Genomic DNA, 21,839 nt, shown 5'->3' on the forward strand with positions numbered 1-21,839 from the left:
ACTAATAAAAGAAATCAATGATGTACTGAAATAGACTTGTGGAAAAGCAGCGGAGGAAGGAGGCAGTATTAATTTTGCCTGGAGGTGAATTTGAAAGGAGCCCTGCAGAATGGGAAGAATGTTCGGGCCAAGTTTGTTTGTTCTTCTTCTTTTTTTTTTTTTCTTCTCCTTTTAGCCATAGAAAGAGAGAATTCCAGGATACTTCTACCCTGGACTTGTCACTTGGACTCTGTACCTGCTGTTCCAAAAAGAGAAATGGCCAAGTACATGCAACCTCCTCTTCAGTAACGACTGAAGTAGCTAAAGTGTGTCAGGAACACTGCCAGGCAGTATCTAGCTGTTCTCTCGAATTCTGATGACAACAAAATGGAAGAAAGTGTTAGCCCCATTTTTTCTGAGGAACCTGGGTTCTGAGTTAGGACTTCTCATGGTCATAGAGTTAGAAAGTGGCTGAGACAGGACTGTCTTTTTCCTCTACCCCACTTGGTTGCTTTAGGCCCATGTTAAGGGGCCTTATGACGTTGTGTGGTGCACTTAAGTGCATGCACACATAGCGGATATTTGATACTTGTATGAATAAATGGATACCTGAGGAAAAGAACAAAAGACTAAACTTTCCTGTAGAGGCAGTTCCCAGGAAGCCTATCTTTGCATCCTGCAGAATGAATTTATCTAACTAACTATTGCCATACCAGCTGTCAGACCCTGGGGTCCAGAGGGACTCACCCCAGCAGGGTGTGCCAGCCTCTGCTACAGGCACAGTCTGGAGAAGTATATGTCTACCCAGCCAGAAGCCATGCTTGTGCCTGAAAATTCACAGCACTACCTCTCAACTGTTCTGTCAGACTTTGCCACTACATGCCCTGGATTTCACCACATGTGAAGAGGACTTGCTTTGCCTACAAAGGCTATAAGCTTTCTAAAGATGGGAGCTCCGTCTGCATCAATGTTACCAAAAGGAACTCGGGTCTGCTCACCTGATATACAGCAAAGCCAGTCTCCTTCACCAAGCAAAGTACAGCTTTTTTTGCAAAGGGACAAGCAAGAAGAATGGGCAGCTCATGCTCAAAAGCCACAAACTCCCTGATGACTTCAGGGAAGAGTCTTTAAGCTAACCTTTAAGGCTGAGGGTCACGGAGTTCATGATCAGCTTATAGACATTCTTCTGATTGGTTGGTGATGAGGTAATACGGTAGTATTTCAGGATCTTAATCATTAACCTTCCAGTTCCAATCAGTCTGGGGTCTTGGTGCTTGTGGTCAGTATGGAATCACCATACTAGTGATGGTGACTCTAGGTGGGGGATCTTAGTTTATATAGAACAACACAAAATTATGCATCCAATTGTAATCTATCTTTGGGAGGAACTAGGAGTCCTGGGTAGAGAAGGCAATGGCACCCCACTCCAGTGTTCTTGCCTGGAGAATCCCAGGGATGGGGGAGCCTGGTGGGCTGCCGTCTATGGGGTCACACAGAGTAGGACACGACTGAAACGACTTAGCAGCAGCAGCAGCAGCATCAGGAGTCCTGGGACTCTATCATTTTAATCATTAACTGCTTGAGTCTGTGCTTTGGAAACCCAGGGAAGGCCAAACAAGAAGCAGGGGCCATGGAGGAACTTTTGTGTCCTGGAGGACCCTCCTTTTTTTAAATACTCATCAGTCTTGAGTGGAACAGAAGCAGGACAAGAAAGGAAATACAGTTTTGGATAGAGGTTAATCATCAACTCAGTAGGGGAACTCAATTTTAGTGGGACTTGGTTTTATCATCACCCTGCTCCCTGTGGCCCCTGGGGGAGCCAGAGCAGCTCTAAATTGGGAACCACCATCCACCGTTTTCATAAAGATTTACAGAGGCATGGCTGTCCCTTGAAGCCCTTTAAATTATAGTGTCAAATACAATTACTGTTATTATTAAAGTAAGCACTTGATAAGTGCTTACGAAATAATTAAACAAATGATGAATAAATGTTCCAGGAATTCAGATTAGTGTAGGAGGAGAGGCCACTGAGTAAGGGAGACTGGAGGGTGGGAGAATTTGGCTATGTTGGCATATGGGAATGAGATTGGCAGTGGGGAATATTTTTAGAAAGGAAAAACTGCACCAGCATGCGATTCAGCAGCAAGCACTATTTATATGCAGCAACATCCTGGTGGTCAGAAGGGCTCTATAAGGAAGTTGTGTGGAAAGGTAACTCAAGACAGCTAACTTTGATCAAGGGTTGCTTTGTGCTGGGCACTAAGCTGTGTGCTTTACGTGGGTGGCCTCCTTTAATCCTCACAACAGCCCCATGAGGTGGTTACTGTTACAATCATCAGGAAATTGAGACACAGAGAAGTTAATTAACTTACCTGAAGTCTTTGTTGTTCAGTCGCTCAGTTGTGCCCAACTCTTTGCAACCCCATGGACTACAGCAAGCCAGACTTCCCTGTCCTTCACCATCAGACCAAACCATGCAGTGATTTGAACGCCAAACTATGCCCCTGGACTCCCACAGTGGCAAAGGAGAGTTGCTGAAGGTTCTTGGATAGAGAAGTGATAATGGTGATATGGCTGCTGCAGGGAAAAAAAAGCAATACAGTGCAGTAGTTAGGAGTTTGGACTTTGGCACCAAACTATCTGTTGTTGTTGTTGTTTTTTAAATCTCCGTTCTGCCACTTGGCAGCTGGGCTATCTTAGATGTATTATTTAACTGTTCTATGGCTCAGTTTCCTCATCTATAAAATGGGGGTAATAAAAGCATCTAGTTTTTAGGGTTTTATGAGGAATATTCCCTGGTGGCTCAGATGGTAAAGAATCTGTCTTCAATGCAGGGAGACCTTGGTTCGGTCCCTGGGTTGGGAAGATCCCCTGGAGAGGGGAATGGCTACCCACTCCGGTATTCTTGTGTAGAGAATTCCACGGACAGAGGAACATGATGGGATTACAGTCTATGGGGTCACAAAGAGTCGGACACGACAGAGTGACTAACACTTTCATTAATTCGAATGAGATAATAAATGTAGAGCACTTCAAAACAGCATTGGCATGTATGTGCATGACAACTCTTAGCTATTATCGATATGTTAGCTATCTGCTAGGTGAACTGGAGAGAGGTCAGAGCAGAGGCCCAGCAGGAGGCAAGGACTGAAGCAGAACTGCCTAGGGTGATGGCAACTGGAATAAAAGGGTAAGACATTTTAAAGTAAGATTCAATCAGATTCATTAACTGGAAAATGAGATAAAGAAGAATAGTTAATAATGACTGTCAGATTCCTGGTCTCATTAACTGGGAGGAAAGGGGTGTCTGACAGCAACAGGAACACTAGGAGAGGAGCTAGTTTGTTGGGGGCAAGGCCATTTAGGGAAGGCATGGGTAGCATGTCAAGGGAACTCTGTGTTCTATCGCTAGCTTTGCCACCAGTTTGGCAGAAGCCTCCTTCTTCCTCTGGGCTTTCTCATTAGCAAAATGAAGCTTTTACACTTGAGAGCTCAAAATCAGATATTTTCCAATTTCACCTGAGAGTACCCTAAAGGGGAAATGATGCTGTCAGAATGGTTCAGCCTTTTTGAGGTTCAAAGTTAGATGACAAGAGGAAGGCAATAATAGAATGGGACTTCTCCCCTTTTTCTATTTTAAATTGAATTATAATTGACATAACACTATATTAGTTTCAGATATACAGTATAGCAGTTTTATATTTCTATATATTATAAAATGATCACTACAAGTATAGTTATCATCTGTCACCTTACTAAGTTATGACAATATTATTGACTATTCCTAGCATATTCCCTATGTTGTACATTACCTTTCATCCCTGTGGCTCATTTATTTTGTAACTGGAAGTTTGTACCTCTTAATCCCCATCACCTATTTCACTCCTTCCCTCTGGCAACTACACGTTTGTTCTCTGTGTCTATGAGTCTGCTTATGTTTTGTTTTGTGTTTTGTTCTTTTTAATTCCACACATAAATGAAATCATACAGTGTTTGTTTTTCTGTGAGTTATTTCACTGGGCATAATACCCTCTACATGCATCCATGTCATAATGGCAAAGTTTCATTCTTTTTATGGCTAATATTTCATTGCATATATATATATATATATATATATACACACACACACACACATCACATCTTCTTTATCCATCCATATACCAGTGAGTACTTAGGCCCTTCCATATCTTGCCAACTGTAAATAATGCTGCAAAGAATATACAGGTACATATACCTTTCTGAATTAGTATTTTTGTTTTCTTTGGAAAAATATCCAAAAGTGGAATTGTTGGATCATATGGTAGTTCTAATTTTTTTAAATCTCAATTTTATTTATTTATTTTACTTTACAATATTGTATTGGTTTTGCCATACATGGTTCTAATTTTTTGAGGCGCCTCCATACTCCACTACTCCATAGTGGCTGCACCAACTTATGATCTTACCAACAATGTGTAAGTCTTCCCATTTCTCCCCATTCTCGCCAACACTTGTGATTTGTTGTCTTTCTGAGAACAGCTGTCCATTCTGACAGGTGTGAGGTGTCCCCCCCCTTATGTTTCTTCATTCCTCCTTAAATGTTGCACCTCAGCCAGGCTTTGAAGATAGCTTGTCGCATGCATCCCTGGGGAAGAAGTGTCAGAGAAAGTCAAGTTCAGTGTTTATTTGATTTAGATGCTCTCTCTTCCCCTTGATTGGTTCCTGCCTCAGGCTTTGTGTTTCTACCAGATTAGAGAAGAAAGGGAAGGTTGTTTTTAAAAGTTCACTGTCCTCAGCACTGGCATGAGAGACACAGCGACAGTGCAACTAGAACCTTGGTGGTGGCAGCAGCCCAGCACAGCTTGTGCTTACCCAGAGGGCACGCCTGACGGGGTGGAGCACCGTCTGCCTGGGGCACACCTGGAGCTAGCCTCCAACAGGTGTGTGCAGCAAGCATACTGTTCAGAACGGCTATTGCAGAACGGGCAGGCACTTTTTTTGAGAAGAGCTGCATTTCAAAATACAGTCTTAAATCAAGTAAAATAGAATAACAAACCCAAGGCTTAATAAGGAAGATATTGAATGCATGCCAATCAACTTATAAACAAACACTGGGAGAAACATTTGTTAAAAATAAAGTATTACTTTCACAACATAGCAGGATTCAGTTCAGTCGCTGAGTCGTGTCCGACTCTGCGACCCCATGAATCACAGCACACCAGGCCTCCCTGTCCATCACCAACTCCCGGAGTTCACTCAGACTCACGTCCATCGAGTCAGTGATGCCATCCAGCCATCTCATCCTCTGTCGTCCCCTTCTCCTCTTGCCCCCAATCCCTCCCAGCATCAGAGTCTTTTCCAATGAGTCAACTCTTCGCATGAGGTGGCCAAAGTACTGGACTTTCAGCTTTAGCATCACTCCTTCCAAAGAAATCCCAGGGCTGATCTCCTTCAGAATGGACTGGTTGGATCTCCTTGCAGTCCAAGGGACTCTCAAGAGTATTCTCCAACACGACAGTTCAAAGGCATCAATTTTTTGGCACTCAGCTTTCTTCACAGTCCAACTCTCACATTCATACATGACCACTGGAAAAACCATAGCCTTGACTAGACGGACCTTTGTTGGCAAAGTAATGTCTCCGCTTTTCAATATGCTATCTAGGTTGGTCATAACTTTTCTTCCAAGGAGTAAGCGTCTTTTAATTTCATGGCTGCAGTCACCATCTGCAGTGATTTTGGAGCCCAAAAAAATAAAGTTTGACACTGTTTCTTCCACTGTTTCCCCATCTATTTCCCATGAAGTGATGGGACCAGATGCCATGATCCTAGTTTTCTGAATGTTGAGCTTTAAGCCAACTTTTTCACTCTCCTCTTTCACCTTCATCAAGAAGCTTTGTAGTTCCTCTTCACTTTCTGCCATAAGGGTGGTGTCATCTGCTTATCTGAGGTTATTGATATTTCTCCCGGCAATCTTGATTCCAGCTTGTGCTTCTTTCAGTCCAGCATTTCTCATGATGTACTCTGCATATAAGTTAAATAAGCAGGGTGACAATATACAGCCTTGACGAACTCCTTTTCCTGTTTGGAACCAGTCTGTTGTTCCATGTCCAGTTCTAACTGTTGCTTCCTGATTTGCATACAGATTTCTCAAGAGGCAGGTCAGGTGGTCTGGTATTCCCATCTCTTTCAGAATTTTCCACAGTTTATTGTGATCCACATAGTCAAAGTCTTTGGTATAGTCAATAAAGCAGAAATCAATGTTTTTCTGGAACTCTCTTGCTTTTTCGATGATCCAGTTGGATGTTTGGCAATTATGGGCTTCCTTGCTGGCTCAGACGGTAAAGTGTCTGCCTACAATGCTGGAGACCTGGGTTCGATCCCTGGGTCGGGAAGATCCCCTGGAGAAGGGAATGGCAACCCACCCCAGTACTCTTGCCTGGAAAATTTCATGGACAGAGGAGCCTTGTAGGCTACAGTCCATGGAGTCGCAAAGAGTTGGACACGACTGAGCTACTTCACTTCATTCACTACACAAAGGAGGTGCTCTCTCCTTTTTTTTTTTTTTTAAGGTGACAACTGTGCTTAGACCATTTCCCTCAGGTTGGACAATATTTAGGAATTAAACTTAGGAATTAAAATTAATTCTTACATATGCTGGTTGATAGTCATTTAAAAATCTTAACTGGTTCTCAGGTTTAATGATTGGAGGAAACTGTCATTAAGTAGTCTCCTTTCAGGCTTCCCTGGTGGCTCAGTGGTAAAGAATCTGCCTGCCAAGATCCATATATATAAAAGATTATATTTTTATTACTATTCAAATGAGTATTAAATGTACTCTTTGCATTGAGCAAGAGTTCACAGGCATTCTTTAAACTGCTGGATTTTGTTGTGCATCATTTAAAACATTTTGTATGTTTCTTCTTATCTGTGTTTACAGTGTGTTCTTGAATAATGTTCATTTGTCAGGAGAACTGTGAGATATAAATTATGTGGATATTAAAAAAAAAAAATCTGCCTGCCAATGCAGGAGATGTGGGTTCAGTCCCTGGGTCCAGAAGATCCCCTGGAGAAGGAAATGGCAACCCACTTGTTTTCTTGCCTAGGAAATTCCATGGAGAGAGAAGCCTGGTGGACTACAGTCCATGAGGTTGCAAAGAATCAGACATGACTTAGCAACTGAACAAAAACAGGTTCCTTTCAGTTAACACAGAGTCCTCACTGTCATTTGTGTCAGCAAATATTTATTGGGTATTTTTGTACTAAGTAAGGTCCTTTTGAACTGTGGTGTTGGAGAAGACTCTTGAGAGTCCCTTGGACTGCAAAGAGATCCATTCTGAAGGAGATCAGCCCTGGGATTTCTTTGGAAGGAATGATGCTAAAGCTGAAACTCTAGTACTTTGGCCATCTCATGCGAAGAGTTGACTCATTGGAAAAGACTCTGATGCTGGAGGGATTGGGGGCAGGAGGAGAAGGGGATGACAGAGGATGAGAAGGCTGGATGGCATCACTGACTTGATGGATGTGAGTCTGAGTGAACTCTGGGAGTTGGTGATGGACAGGGAGGCCTGGCGTGCTGCAATTCATGGGGTCACAAAGAGTCAGACACGACTGAGCGACTGAACTGAACTGAACTGAAGGTCCTATTTATCAAAAGTATTTTAAACACTTTAAAGCACAGTGCAAAAATGTTAGTGTTCTTGGTGGAAGCATAGTTTCCAAAAATTTCATGTTCCACATTTTACAGGTAGAGAAACTGAGGTTCTGGGGAGCAAAAGGACTCACCAATGATCTTTCCCTAGTTTCATTATAGTGCCAGGTTGTCATCATTCAAGGAGATGAGACATGCCAAGTAATTGATAGTCTAGTTCAAAAGAGGGGATATCGAGAAATGGAAACCATGGTGTTTTTAAAAAATTTTGTTTATTTTTGGCTGCTCTGAGTCTTTGTTGCTGCACGTGGGCTTTCTCTTGTTGAAGTAACTGGAGGGCTACTCTCTAGTTGCTGTGCCCAGGCTTTTCATTGTGGAGGTTTCTCTTGTTTTGGAACATGAACTCTAGGGTGGGCATGCTCAGTAGTTGTAGCACATGGGCCTAGTTGCCCTAAGGCATGTGGGATCTTCCTGGACCAGGAATCGAACCTGTGTCTTCTGCATTGGCAGGCTGATTCTTAACCACTGGATCATTAGGGAAGTCCCAGCCATGGTGTTTAATCCCTTGCTTGTGTCCCATTCAAACAGCATGACCGATGTTTCTGAGGGTGAACTGGAGACCTAGGAGCCTGAGTCTTCCATGCAAGTTTGGAGAGACAGTAGTGAAACCTAACAGAAAAGAGGGCAGAGAAATGACTAGATGTGTATCCAGGACTCCCTGGAGAGATGGCAGGCTGCTGAAGGCTGCTGGTGACTGCCCTGAAGCAAGCCTTCGATCTCTAGCCAAAAGCCTGGGAAACTTCAATGATTGGTTAAGTATCAACACAGAAAACACGGGGAAAGAGTGCAGTGTGGTGTGGGCAGAACCCATCTTTGGCTCCATCATTCCATCCAGAGCCAATCTCAGTGAAATAATCAGAAATATGGACAAAACTTTATATTCTTCAGAATTATTTATAATTGCCTCTGTACTCCTCATTTTTCTTTCCACTTTGCACTAGTCATGCTGAAATTCTTGTAGTTCCTCTGTACATGATGTATCTTTGTTCATGTCCCAAGGCCTTAATATAGGGCTTCCCTGGTGGCTCAGTGGTAAAGAATCCACCTGCTTATGCAGGAGATGCAGGTTCAATCCCTGGGTTGGGATGATCCCCTGGAGAAGGAAATGACAACCCATTTTAATATTCTTGCCTGGGAAATCCCATGGACAGAAGAGCCTGGTGGGCTGTAGTCCATGGGGTCACAAAAAGAGTTGGACATGACTTAGCAACTAAACAACAGTAACAAGACCTTAATATATACATTGAGTTGCCCAGAAAGTCATTTATGTTTTTCTCTTACACCTTACAGGAAAACCTAATTGAACTTTTTGGTCACTTGGTCAACCCCAAATATTATACATGTTATATTATATGTACTATTTCTATTTCCTTCCACTTTTCATTTTTATTCATCCTTCTATAATGAGCAAATTGTCACCTCCTTCCAGAAGCATTTTCTTTTCACTAAACATTTTAGGCTAAATTGGATCTCCTTAAAATTCTCGTGTTAAGGCCCTGACCCCACCCAAAGCCTCAAACTGTGACTGTCTTTGGAGATAGGTGATTCAGTTAAAATGAGGCCCTTAGGATATGATAACTCAATCTGACCAATGTCCTTACAAGAAGAGGACATTTGAACGTACAGACACCAGGGGTGCACACAGGCAGAGGAAAGGCCACGTGAAGACACAGTGGAAGGCCACCAGATGCAAGGCAAGGAGAAAGACCGTATAAGAAGGCAAATCAAACCAAACACCTTCATCCTGGATTTTTAGCCTCCAGAACTATGAGAAAATACATTTCTGTTGTTTAAGCCACCCGATGTGTGGTCTCTGTAGATTCTTTCCTCTTTGGGTTACTGTAACCCCTTGTGCCTCCTCTCATCACCTTATTTTCATGTTGGATGTCTGCTTCCCAGGTCTTCTTTCACCTTTTGAGTTCATGAGGTCTCTCTAGACTTACTCAATTTACATCTTCAAACCCAGCCCAGTGTCTGACCCCTGACAGCCAAGGGTTCAATAAATGTGGGGTGAATGAGTTAATCTGAATGAAAACAATGTGCCTTGTTAGTGATGAACAATGAGGAATAGGATAAGCAAATTATAGCATCTTTATAGGGCTAAAACATGCTTACGACTAGTTTTGAATAATGTAAGGGAAATGCTTATGGTCTTATATTAAGTGAAGAAAAGGTGGAATAGCAGATTCTACCCTCAGGATGCGCACAACTATATTAAAACAATTCAAAGGAAATATATAAAATGCTCCCAGTGCCTTCTCCGGGTAGTGGCATGTTTATCTTAGTTCTTGCCTCCTGTTTTGGAAATTTTCACCCGTAGCATTTCCTATTGAAAGTCAATCTGTACTTACCTCCTTTGTTGCCTCTCTCTTTCTGTATTTCAGCTTTCTGGTTTCTTATTTCTCTGTTTTATGAGTCAAGACTATAAACTCCTTGGAAAAGGAGCAGTGTTTTTGTACTATTTCTCTGGTGCTTGGCACATTCTGCTAAACACTAAACATTTAGTCATTCACTAAATAATTCTTCAATGAATAATGGCAACAGCAACCACAAAAATGAAAGTTTTTTTATTTTTTTAAGGAAACTCTCATTAAACCTCTTTTCCTTAGGTCTGCTGCTGCTGCTGCTAAGTCACTTCAGTCATGTCCAACTCTGTGTGACCCCATAGACGGCAGCCCACCAGGCCCCCCGTCCCTGGGATTCTCCAGGCAAGAACACTGGAGTGGGTTGCCATTTCCTTCTCCAATTCGTGAAAGTGAAGTCGCTCAGTTGTGTCTGACCCTTAGTGACCCCATGGACTGCAGCCTACCAGGCTCCTCCATCCATGGGATTTTCCAGGCAAGAGTACTGGAGTGGGCTGCCATTGCCTTCTCCCTTCCTTATGTCTGGCAATCTGGAAATATGTGAGCAGAGACGATGGCCTGTTACTATGAATGGAAGCCAGTAATGATTCAAGTAACATTGCATCAAAAAAAAAAAAAAGAATGAGATAAGCCCACAGTGATGAGAAGTGTTATGTAATATGGGAAAACTTCCTAAAAGGCCCTGGGTCTCTCCACCCATGCAACATGCTGGGGGTGGAAAAAGAAAAATCTGACTATATTTTGTCAGATTTCTTCAGAATCCCTTCAGAGTACCCGTCAGTCTATTTGTTCCTCTAAAACTTGAGGTCATGGTAAGATAATACATGAGTCTTTACAATGAAAAGTTACTATCAAAACATAAGGAATGTTTAGTTTCCACAGCTATCACTTTTTGCTCTCTGATTTTAGTCTGTTTCTGGTGAAGTTTAGTAGCTGATACCCACAGCCACACCTGTAGATGGGATGTCTCCATAATACCAGGTTAAGGTCTTCTGAAGAGTGACTACTGGGGGAGCCACCGCAGAGCCCCACTGTGAGCTGGGCACTCTGGGTTCATCTCACCTTCACACTCAAAACAGAAGGAAGCTTTCTGGGCCCAAAGCAGAGGATGAATCTTAGAAAAACACAGCTGCCGGGGTTAGCGTGTGCGTGCAAACGCTCCTCTGTGTAAACACTCCTCCACATAATGCCCGTGCACTTTTCTTATTTACTTGGCTCTAAAAGCTAAACTTGTGGCCTTCAATCCCAACCAACCTGAATGGATGCTTCTTAATTATGGCTGGGATGTAGTAAATTAACACCCTATTAGGAAGTCATTCAGGTATTAAATATTTAGGAAATTATTACAAGAGAATTGCAACTACAGTTACAATTCTTATTACATGAATTGCAACATGTAAGCCCCCAGGCAGGAAAAGATGTTGCTAACTGTTCCATGTATGAAGCAGTGCTAGCTGACAGGACAGGCTGCTGGTCATACATCCATTTCATCAAATCCTACCTTTTAAATAAGGAAAAAATCCAGCATAACCTTTCTCCTTCACTTTTCCGACTTATTATTATTACTTTTTTTTTTTTTTTTGTGGACCATGCTGTGTGGCATACAGGGTCTTAGTTTCCCCAAGCAGGGGCTGAACCTGCCCCCTCTGCAGTGGAATCCATGGAATTCCCTGAATCACCAGGGAAGTCCCACTACTTATTTTTATTTTATTTATTTTTTATTTTTGCTGTGCTGGGTCCTCATTGCTACATGGGCTTTTCTCGAATTTTCGTGAGCAGAGGCTACTCTATAACTGAGGTGCATAGGCATATCATTGCGGTGGCTACTCTGTGGGCTCTAGGACACATGGGCTTCAGCAGTTGCAGCACTTGGGCTCAGTAGTGTTGGCTCCCAGCACATAGGCTCAATAGTTGTGTCACACAGGGTTAACTGCTCCAAGGCATGCGGGATCTTCCCAAACAAGGGATCAAACCCTTGTCTCCTGCACTGGCAAGTGGATTCTTTACCACTGAGCCACGAGGGAAGCCCCCTTCTACTACTTATTAATTTTCTTCTTCTCTGTGGTCCCCTTTAAGTTGAAATTACATCTTAGTTTGCAAAGAGAGAATATTCATTAATACAGCAAAAATTTCCAGGATTGAGTATCTTCTCTGTGCCAGGCATTGCTCTAGGCACTTGGGACAAAGCAATAAATAAAATAAAGATCTCTATATTTGGAGCATAAAATGGAGAAGGCAATGGCACCCCACTCCAGTACTCTTGCCTGGAAAATCCCATGGATGGAGGACCTGGTAGGCTGCAGTCCATGGGGTTGCTAAGAGTCGGATATGACTGAGCAACTTCACTTTGACTTTTCACTTTCATGCACTGGAGAAGGAAGTAGCAACCCATTCCAGTATTCTTGCCTAGAGAATTCCAGGGACAGGGGAGCCTGGTGGGCTGCCATCTATGGGGTCGCACAGAGTCAGACAAGACTGAAGTGACTTAGCAGCAGTAGCAGTAAGGAACATATATTCCAATGGGGAAAACTGACAATAAACAATAAGCATACTAGCAAATACACTCTTCCAACAACACAAGAGAAGACTCTACACGTGGACATCACCAGGTGGTCAACGCAGAAATCAGATCGATTATATTCGTTGCAGCCAAAGATGGAGAAGCTCTATACAGTCAGCAAAAACAAGACTGGGAGCTGACTGCGGCTCAGATCATGAACTCATTGCCAAATTCAGACTTAAATTGAAGAAAGTAGGGAAAACCACTAGACCATTCAGGTATGACCTAAATCAAATCCCTTATGATAATACAGTGGAAGTGACAAATAGATTCAAGGGATTAGATCTGAAACAGTGTCTGAAGAACTATGGACAGAGGTTCGTGACATTGTACAGGAGGCAATGATCAAGACCATCCTCAAGAAAAAGAAATGCAAAAAGGCAAAGTGGTTGTCTGAGGAGGCCTTAAAAATAGCTGAGTAAAGAAGAGAAGCTAAAGGCAAAGGAGAAAAGAAAAGATATACCCATTTGAATGCAGAGTTCCAAAGATTAGCAAGGAGAGATAAACCCTTCCTCAGTGATCAATGCAAAAAAATAGAGGAAAAAAATAGAATGGGAAAGACTAGAGATCTCTTCAAGAAAATTAGATACAAAGGGAACACTTCATGCAAAAATGGGCACAATAAAGGACAGAAATGGTATGGACCTAACAGAAGCAGAAGATATTAAGAAGAGGTGGCAAGAACACACAGAAGAACTATACAAAAAAGATCTTCATGACCCAGATTATCATGATGCTGTGATCACTCACCTAGAGCCAGACATCCTGGAATGTGAAGTCAAGTGGGTCTTAGAAAGCATCACTACGAACAAAGCTGGTGGAGGTGATGGAATTCCAGTTGAGCTATTTCAAATCCTAAAAGATGATACTGTGAAAGTGCTGCACTCAGTATGCCAGCAAATTTGGAAAACTCAGTAGTGGCCACAGGACTGGAAAAGGTCAGTTTTCATTCCAATCCCAAAGAAAGGCAATGCCAAAGAATGCTCAAACTACCGCACAATTGTGGTAATTGCACAATTGCGGTAATGCTCAACTACTGCACTCATCTCACATGCTAGTAAAGTAATGCTCAAAATTCTCCAGGCCAGGCTTCAACAGTACATGAACCGTGAACTTCCATATGTTCAAGTTGGATTTAGAAAAGGCAGAGGAACCAAGATCAAATTGCCAAAATCTGTCAGATTGTTGAAAAAGCAAGAGAGTTTCAGAAAAACATCTACTTCTGTTTTATTGACTATGCCAAAGCCTTTGACTGTGTGGATCACCACAAACCTTGGAAAATTCTCCAAGAGATGGGAATACCAGATCACCTGACCTGCCTCCTGAGAAATCTGTATGCAGGTCAAGAAGCAACATTTAGAACTGGACATAGAACAACAGACTGGTTCCAAATTTGGAAAGGAGTATGTCAAGGCTGTATATTGTCACCCTGCTTATTTAACTTATATGCAGAGTACATCATGAGAAACACTGGTCTGGATGAAGTACAAACTGGAATCAAGATTGCTGGGAGAAATATCAATAACCTCAGACATGCAGATGAGAACATCCTTATGGCAGGAAGCAAAGAAGAACTAAAGAGCCTCTTCATGAAAGTGAAAAAGGAAAGTGAAAAAGTTGGCTTAAAACTCAACATTCAGAAAACTAAGATCATGGCATCTGGTCCTATCACTTCATGGCAAATAAATGGGGAAGCAATGGAAACAGTGACAGACTTTATTTTGGGGGGCTCCAAAATCACTGCAGATGGTGACTTCAGGCCATGAAATTAAAAGACACTTGCTCTTTGGAAGAAAAGTTATGACCAACCTAGACAGCATATTAAAAAGCAGAGACATTACTTTGCCAACAAAGGTTGATCTAGTCAAAGCTATGGTTTTTCCAGTAGTCATGTATGGATGTGAGAGTCGGAGTATAAAAAAAACTGAGCGCTGAAAAATTGATGCTCTTGAACTGGTGTTGGAGAAGACTCTTGAGAGTCCCTTGGACAGCAAGGAGATCGAATGAGTCATTCCTAAAGGAAATCAGTCCTGAATATTCATTGGAAGGACTGATGCTGAAGCTGAAACTCCAATACTTTGGCCACCTGATGCAAAGAACTGACTCATTTGAAAAGACCTTGATGCTGGGAAAGATTGAAGGTAGGAGGAGAAAGGGACGACAGAGGAAAAGATGGTTGGATGGCATGACCAACTCGATGGACATGAGTTTGAGTAAGTTCTGGGAGTTGGTAATGGAAAGAGAAGCCTGGCATGCTGCAGTCTATGAGGTTGCAAAGAGTCAGACATGACTGAGCGACTGAACTGAACTGAACTGAACTGATACTAGACAGGAAAATTTTCTAGAATGTTCGAAGGTCATAGTTAATATGGAAAATAATAGATAGTGGGACCACATACTTTTGGGGCTGGTGGTGGAGGGAGCTGCAGTATTAAACAGGTGGTCAGCTTCATGGATAGACCAGATCAGATCAGATCACATCAGTCACTCAGTCGTGTCCGACTCTTTGCGACCCCATGAATCGCAGCACGCCAGGCCTCCCTGTCCATCACCACCTCCCAGAGTTCACTCAGACTCACGTCCATCGAGTCAGTGATGCCATCTAGACATCTCATCCTCTGTCATCCCCTTCTCCTCCTGCCCCCATTCCCTCCCAGCATCAGAGTCTTTTCTGATGAGTCAACTCTTCACATGAGGTGGCCAAAGTACTGGAGTTTCAGCTTTAGCATCATTCCTTCCAAAGAAATCCCAGGGCTGATCTCCTTCAGAATGGACTGATTAAATCTCCTTGCAGTCCAAGGGACGCTCAAGAGTCTTCTCCAACACCACAGTTCAAAAGCATCAATTCTTCGGCGCTCAGCCTCCTTCACAGTCCAACTCTCACATCCATACATGACCACAGGAAAAACCATAGCCTTGACTAGACGGACTTTGTTGGCAAAGTAATGTCTCTACTTTTGAATATGCTATCTAGGTTGGTCATAACTTTCTTTCCAAGGAGTAAGCTTTAATTTCATGGCTGCAGTCACCATTTGCAGTGATTTTGGAGCCCAGAAAAATAGTCTGACACTGTTTCCACTGTTTCTCCATCTATTTCCCATGAAGTGATGGGACCGGATGCCATGATCTTCGTTTTCTGAATGTTGAGCTTTAAGCCAACTTTTTCACTCTCCTCTTTCACCTTCATCAAGAGGCTTTTTCGTTCCTCTTCACTTTCTGCCATGAGGGTGGTGTCATCTGCATATCTGAGGTTATTGATATTTCTCCCGGCAATCTTGATTCCAGCTTGTGTTTCTTCCAGTCCAGAGTTTCTCATGATGTACTCTGCATATAAGTTAAATAAGCAGGGTGACAATATACAGCCTTGACGAACTCCTTTTCCTATTTGGAATCAGTCGGTTGTTCCACGTCCAGTTCTAACTGTTGCTTCCTGACCTGCATACAGATTTCTCAAGAGTCAGGTCAGGTGGTCTGGTATTCCCATCTCTTTCAGAATTTTCCACAGTTTATTGTGATCCACACAGTCAAAGACTTTGGCATAGTCAATAAAGCAGAAACAGATGTTTTTCTGGAACTCTCTCGCTTTTTCCATCATCCAGCGGATGTTGGCAATTTGATCTCTGGTTCCTCTGCCTTTTCTAAAACCAGCTTGAACACAGGAAGTTCACGGTTCACATATTGCTGAAGCCTGGCTTGGAGAATTTTGAGCATTACTTTACTAGCGTGTGAGATGAGTGCAATTGTGTGGTAGTTTGAGCATTCTTTGGCATTGCCTTTCTTTGGGATTGGAATGAAAACTGACCTTTTCCAGTCCTGTGGCCACTGCTGGGTTCTCCAAATTTGCTGGCATATTGAGTGCAGCACTTTCACAGCATCATCTTTCAGGATTTGGAATAGCTCAACTGGAATTCCATCACCTCCACTAGCTTTGTTCGTAGTGATGCTTTCTAAGACCCACTTGACTTCACATTCCAGGATGTCTGGCTCTAGGTCAGTGATCACACCATCGTGATTATCTGGGTCGTGAAGATCTTTTTTATACAGTTCTTCTGTGTATTCTTGCCACCTCTTCTTAATATCTTCTGCTTCTGTTAGGTCCATACCATTTCTGTTCTTAATCGAACCCATCTTTGCATGAAATGTTCCTTTGGTATCTCTAATTTTCTTGAAGAGGTCTCTAGTCCTTCCCATTCTGTTGTTTTCCTCTGTTTCTTTGCATTGATCACCGAGGAAGGCTTTCTTATCTCTTCTTGCTATTCTTTGGAACTCTGCATTCAGATGCTTATATCTTTCCTTTTCTCCTTTGCTTTTTGCTTCTCATCTTTTCACAGCTATTTGTAAGGCCTCCCCAGACAGCCATTTTGCTTTTTTGCATTTCTTTTCCATGGGGATGGTCTTGATCCCTGTCTCCTGTACAATGTCACGAACCTCCCGTCCATAGTTCATCAGGCACTCTATCTATCAGATCTAGGCCCTTAAATCTATTTCTCACTTCCACTGTATAGTCATAAGGGATTTGTTTAGATCATACCTGAATGGTCTAGTGGTTTTCCCTACTTTCTTCAATTTAAGTCTACCACTGAGCTAATTGCCTGATCCTGGACAAGGTCTATTTCAGAGCTGCTGTCTTTAGAATTAAAGACATTAATTAAATCATTCCTAACTTTCCTTCCTTTCAGTTCTAAGGTCCTGTGACTTACATGTTATTGGAACAGCAATTGCAATTGAATTGCAACTCAAAAATCTCTCACATTGGCAGGCATCAGACCTAAAATCTTCAGACAAGCCTATAGGCCTCAGCCCTTCTGAAGGCATGGGACCCCCTTGAACATTTGAATGAGAACTATAGAAAAGGTAGAGCTGCATCTGCTCACAACTGTAAGGAGTTTGTGGGGTCCTTGAAGCATAACCATGGACCTTCCCCAACTGAAAGTGACCTGTGGGTTACTCTTAATCAGTGCATTTAAGGAGGGTTGTTAGTTTCCCCTGAACTTTCTATAAAATATGAAAATATTCCATATGTTTTGAGAAACTGAAAGAATAGTACAGCAAACTTCACATCTTCCATTTAAACTTCAAAAAATGTTAATATTTTACCATATGTGTCTATCTATCTTTGTTGTTTTATTGTTGTCGACCAATTAGAAAGTTGCAGATATCATGGCACTTTATCCCAAAATAGTTTCCCCAAGTGTCTCTTAAGAATTAGAACAATCTCCTATTATACCACACCACCATTATCACATATAAGAAAAATAAGACTGATGAAATCTAAATTCAAAATTCTCTTTAAGAATCCTTTTAGATACTACCAGGATTCAAATCTAGGTCCACATGTTGCATTTATTTACTATGATGGCTGGTCTATTTTATTCCAAAATAGTTTATCCATGATTTTGTTTTTTGATTGTTTATTTTCAAGATAACTGACATTTTGGAATAGTTCAGACCAGTTGTCTTATGGAATGCCCCTACTTTAGGATCTGATTGATTGTTTCCTACTAGTATCTAACTCATTCTTCTATCCCTTTCATTCCCTGTAAACAGGAAGTTAGAGCTAATGGAAATTTGTGAGTTTCAGTTAGATTGGAATACAGTGTACTCTGGGAAGAGGTAGTCCATTTTCTAGGTATTGACTGGAATACTTAGAAGATCACTTTAGAAGATTATCTTTAGCCTCATAGGACTTCACTCCGATCCTTGACCACCTGGGGAGGGATGCTATATGTAGACAGAGAGGAAGGTTTTCCTGGCAGTAAGAGGAACAGCACTGAATTTGGAATTTAGCCCTGAAATTGATCATATCCCTTTATCTGTTTCCTCATCTAAGATTTAATTTTCTTTTTAATGGATTGTTGGGTTCAAATGAAAGATTAGAAAATTCTTTTTTTAAAGATTTGTGTGGAAGTAGCTCTGCTTCAGGGACTGACATCCAGTTCAGAGACATCCTTGATTCATCTCAAATAAGTGAGCAAAGTATGAAACTATCTATCTATTATCTATCTACCTACCTACCTATCCATCTAGAGTAATGAATTTTTGTCACCTTAAGACTGATTGGAAAGAGTAATGGGCGTCAGTTTTTCAATGATGATTTAAGATAGTGATTCTTAATCATGGGCAATTTTGCCCTCCAGGGGACATTTGGCAATGTCTGAATACATTTTTGGTTGTCTAACTGAAGACTTGTTACTGGCATCTCGTGGGTGGAGGCCAAGATGCTGTTGAATATATTACAATGCACAGGACAGCCTCCCCTCACCAAAGAATTATCTTGCTCAGAATAGCAATAGTATCAATACAGAGAAATCCTGATTTAATGTAAGGTACAATTAAATATTGAAACTTAGTCCAGAGTCCTGCACCTGCACTTCAAATATTGGGATCTGAAGTAACTTAAATTCCATGCCATAACATAGCAAATTATGAATAGAAAAAGAAAAACAAAGAAAAAAATAGAGATACAAATATGTTAATTATTTTAATCAACATAATTGCTACAGTTCAACTGAGCTTTCTCCAAGGCTAAAAAGAAATTACAATCAGTTGTATAATTTTGGTAATTAAAAAGAATAATTCCTAAAGGACATTGCTTTTCCAAATATAAATTGTAAAATGTTATTTTCATAAAGTATTTTATAATATGGTAGCAATAAATGACCTGATAATGCGAAGGGCAATGTTTTCAGTGTTCATGCAAAAAATGCAAAAGTTAGTTTCATATGGCTATTTATAACAGGAACTTAGATAAAAGCTATGCAGAAAATATTCAGATGAAATGCCTTCAGGGTAATTCTGAGAGGCACTGGATTAATATCACTCCATTTGGAGCCTTCTGTTGGTCTAATTTGATTACTGAATTAGATTATGATACCTGGAGAGATATACCGTCTAAGGAAAGGCACAACTGAACCATGGCCTGGAGCCCTTATTATCTTTTTAAAAACTTTCTGTAAATATACTATTTAAAAAAATATCTTTATTGAGATATTTTTCACATACCATAAAAATCACTGTTTTAAAGCATGCAAGTCAGTGGCTTGTGGCATATTCATAGAACTCTCCAACTGTCATCATCATCTAACTTCAGAATATCTTCATTACTCCAAAAGGAAACTCTGTACTCATTAGCAGTTACTTCTTCATACCCCTGAATCTCCGTCACCCCTGAAAAACATTAGTCTACATTCCTGTCTCTGTGGATTTGCTTATTCAATCTTTCTATTGCCAAACAATATTCCATCATATGGAATGCTCATTCATCAATTGATGGGCATTTGGATTGTTTCCACTTTATGATTGTTATGAATGATGCTATGAACTTTGGCAAATTTTTATCATGAAAGGGTATTGAACTTTGTCAAAAATTTCTGCATCTATTGGGAAGATCATGTGGTTTTGTTCTTTATATCTAACATGGTGTATTGCTGTTGTTGTTATTTAGTGACTAAGTCGTGGCCAACTCCGTGACCCCATGAACTGCCCTAGCCTAGAATACCAGCCTCCTCTATCCTCTACTATCTCCCAGAGTTTGCTTAAATTCATGTCCATATTGAGTCTGTGATGCTATTTAACCTTCTGATCCTCTGCTGCCCCTTTCTCCTTTTGCCTTCAACATGGTGTATTGTATTTATCGATTTTCATGTGTATGATCAGCCTTTATATTCCTGGGATAAATATTAGTTTGTGATGGTATAAAATCCTTTTTACATATTTTTGGACTTGTTTTTCCAGTAGTTCAAAGACACTTGTGTCTATATTTATAAGGAATGTTGGTCTGTAGTTTCTTGCAATGTCTCTGTCTGGCTTTGCTTATTAGGTTAATGCTGGCCTCATAGACTGAGTTAGGAAATGTTTGCTTCTATTTTATTTTTTGGAACAGTATGTGAAGAATTGATATTTTCTTTATTTAAATGTTTATATACTTTGTTGATGAGGTCATCTGGTCCTAGGCTTTTCTTTGTGGAAACTTTAAAAAATAACTAATTCAATCTCTGTTACAGGTCTACTCATTTTCATTTCTGCTTGAGTCAGTTTTGATAGTTTGCATCTTTCTAGAAATGAACCCATTTTGTTTAGGTATCTAATTTGTTGAATACTATAATTATTCATAGTATTCCTTTACAAATCTTTTAGTTTTTATAATATAGGTGATGATATTCTCTTTTTTATTCTTGATTTTGGTAATTCTTGATATTCTTGATTCTCAAATTATCAAAATATTCAAAAATATTCTTAATTATCTAGATAAAGATTTGTCAATGTTGTCAAGTTTTTCCAAGAATTAAGTTTTGGGACATCAGTTTTCTGTAATGATTTCTTATTCTCTAATCAATTTATTGTCATTTTAATCTTTATTATTTTATCTTGTAAATATACTATTAAATGTTTACATAATATTCCATCATGTGGATGTTCTATAAATTACATTCCAATTTTACTATCTTTAGGTTTTCTCTTCCACCATTTTTCTCCATTATGAATGATGTCTGAGTGACCATCTCTATGTAAGCATTTTCTCTGTTTCAAATTCTTATATGAGTTAATAGAGGAGAAATGTCTTTGCAAGGGCATGCTGGTCCTTTAATTTACCCAACTAATTTGTTATTAGGTTTCTATTATTGAAACATCTTGAGCAGATGATGTGAACATTTCTAAAGAAACTTGATACATATAGGATTATTCCTTCTTACACAAAATAAGATAAAGAAATAAACACATAAATGGAAAGAGTCACTTTCAAAGTTCCAAAATAGGAATTTGATGGATATGCTGGTCTTTTTTAATGTGTCAATTTGACTAGAGTCCCCAGATACTCAGTCAAGCATAGATCAAGGTATTGCTACAAAGGTATTTTGTAGATATGATTAAAGTCCTTTGTTGACTTTCAGTAGGGAGGTTATCGAAGATGATCAACTGGTTGAATCAGTTGAAAGGTCCTAAGAACAGGGCTGACTCTTGTCTAGAGAAGAAGAAATCCACCTGAGTGTTCCAGCCTACCTTTACTGATGATCTGTCCTACGGATTTCAGCCTTGTCTAGTCAGTCCCCACGATCGTGTAGGCCAATTCTTTGCAGTAAATCTCTTAACAGATATCTTCTACTGATTCTACTTCTCTGATTGATCACTGACTTTTACAAGGAGGGCCGGATTGAATAAAACTTTTAAAAAGTTAAAAATTCTAAAACTCCTTCTACTACATTTATTAAGGCTGTAGGCTAATCTATTCAAACTCTATTGAGAGGCTACG

General features: G+C 40.6%; 1 long non-coding RNA gene across 1 annotated transcript; it reads right to left on the bottom strand.

Moving 5' to 3' along the window:
• Positions 1-1,460: 1,460 nt before the first annotated feature.
• LOC113898895 lies at positions 1,461-21,839 on the bottom strand. The gene is made up of 3 exons (XR_003512764.1): positions 21,590-21,839; positions 4,425-4,603; positions 1,461-2,556 (listed from the first exon to the last, which is right to left on the bottom strand). It is a non-coding gene; the product is annotated as an uncharacterized LOC113898895 (long non-coding RNA).

Source organism: Bos indicus x Bos taurus, chromosome 1 (assembly GCF_003369695.1).
Source record: "Bos indicus x Bos taurus breed Angus x Brahman F1 hybrid chromosome 1, Bos_hybrid_MaternalHap_v2.0, whole genome shotgun sequence".
NCBI classification, from domain to species: domain Eukaryota; kingdom Metazoa; phylum Chordata; class Mammalia; order Artiodactyla; family Bovidae; genus Bos; species Bos indicus x Bos taurus.